The 2158-nt window shown below is 41.5% G+C and overlaps 1 non-coding gene across 1 annotated transcript; it reads right to left on the bottom strand.

Annotated features, from left to right (window-relative positions):
• Positions 1-256: 256 nt before the first annotated feature.
• On the bottom strand, positions 257-363 carry LOC141624133 (small nucleolar RNA R71). The gene has a single exon (XR_012533943.1). It is a non-coding gene; the product is annotated as a small nucleolar RNA R71 (small nucleolar RNA).
• Positions 364-2158: the final 1795 nt, after the last annotated feature.

Here is a 2158-nt window from a genome sequence, read left to right as displayed (position 1 = left end):
CGAAAGAAGCCAATTTGGGGGGATGCCTAGTGAAGACCCTCATTCTCATATGGAGACCTTTTGTGATTACTGTGATGCGATTTCTCAAACCGGTGTAACTCAAGACCAAATTCGATGGGTCTTATTTCCTTTTTCTCTAATTGGCACCGCAAAACAATGGTTGAAAGGCCTTGATAAGGCTACTCTCGGAATTGATTCTTGGAAAAAGTTGGCTCTAGCTTTCTACAAAAAGTTCTATCCACCGGAAAAGACTAACATGCTAAGAGCTCAAATCACGGGCTTTAAGCAAAGGGATGAAGAATCTTTGTATGAAGCTTGGGAGCGATTCAAGGGAATTTGTCGCTCATGTCCTCACCATGGACTTAGCGAGTGGTTCTTGGTACAACAATTTTGGAACGGTCTTTATGAAGATTCAAGGAACATTCTCAACATGGGATCAAATGGAATGTTCACCGAAGTTGATGACAATCAAACTTGGAACAAAATTGAGGAAATGGCGGTCCATAACTCACAATATAGTAGACCTCGCAAGGCTACTAGAGGAGGAAAGCATGAAGTGGACTCCATTACTCAATTGGGTGCTCAACTTAGTGCTCACATTGATACCATCAATTTGAAGTTTGAAAAAGCTATGGCTAGACTTGAAGAAGCCTCAAAATCATCAAATCATTATGTTAATGCCGTGACGGCATCTTCATCAATCCCAAGTGGGATATGTGAGAACTGTGGAACTTTGGGACATGACCAAGGTGAATGTAGGGGAACAAATGAACAAGTGAATGCTTTCCAAGCATACAAGAGTGGTACCCCTTATTCAAACTATTACAATGAAAACACCAAATTCCATCCAAATCTCTCATACAAAAGCCAAAATGTTCAAAACCCTCAACCAACATACACCCCACCTCCCATGAGAAACCAAAATCAAAGACCCTTTTACAACCAAAACCAAGGTTACCAAAATCTAACTCCATACAATCAACAAAATGACCAAGGTTTTGATGTTCAAAAAGCGGTCCTCCAAATGCAAAAGAATCAACAAGAGTTTTTCACTCAAATGCAAAAGGATAGTCAAGCAAAGAAAATCACCATCAACAACATCCTAGCTCACACCAAAATGTTGGAAACCCAATTGACTCAACTAGCATCTTCAAGCTCACAAAGACAAAAGGGGCAGTTACCACCTCAAAGTAATCCCCCAAGACATGAAACGGTTAGTGCCATTCACTTGAGGAGTGGTACAAGGTATGAAGCACTGAAGAAGCAAGTTGAGGATGAAGTAGTGGAAGCTAGTGACAAAGAAGAAATTGTGCAAAACTCCAAGGATGGAGAACCATCAAAAGAAGAAATTTCAAAGAAAAATTAAGACAAGGTCAAGGAGAAGGAGCCCATTGTGATTAGACTTCCTTTTCCAAGTCGTCAAGCCAAGCCCAAATTTGATGACCAACTTGGAAAATTTATGGAAATTGTGAAGAATTTTAAAGTCTCAATTCCTTTCACGGAATTAACCAATCACGTGCCGGCCTATGAAAAATACATGAAGGACATCCTCACAAAGAAGAAGTCGATCCGGAAGCTTGAGACTATCGCTTTCACTAAGGTGAGTAGCGCAATACTTCAAGGGAGTTCACCTCCAAAACTCAAAGATCCGGGAAGTTTCTCAATACCGTGTACCATTGGCGACACCACGATCAACAAAGCCTTATGTGATCTAGGGGCTAGTGTGAGTGTTATGCCATACTCGGTGAGTACAAGGTTAGGGATGGGAGAGCTTAAATGCACCAATATCACACTCCAAATGGCCGATAGATCGACGAAGACACCATTAGGGATATGGGAAGATGTTCCCGTAAGAATTGGGAAATTTTTCATCCCGGTGGACTTTGTCATTGTTGACATGGAAGAAGACTCCAACATTCCAATCATTCTAGGAAGACCTTTCTTACACACCACGGGTGCGGTGATTGATGTGAAGCATGGAGAGCTCACCCTAGAAGTGGGAGATGAGAGCATAACTTTCAATCTTGACAAGACCATGAGAGCTCCCCGTTTGCATGAACCATGTTTTATGGTTGATCATTATAGCCGGAAGGATGATAGGAAGAAGTCGGAATTCCAATGGAAGAAGAAAATTGAAGATGCTCCATTCAAAGAGCAA

This window comes from Silene latifolia, chromosome X, assembly GCF_048544455.1.
Source record: "Silene latifolia isolate original U9 population chromosome X, ASM4854445v1, whole genome shotgun sequence".
NCBI lineage: Eukaryota > Viridiplantae > Streptophyta > Magnoliopsida > Caryophyllales > Caryophyllaceae > Silene > Silene latifolia.
Note: the sequence above shows the minus strand (reverse complement) of the source record. Positions and strands in the feature narration are given on the sequence as shown.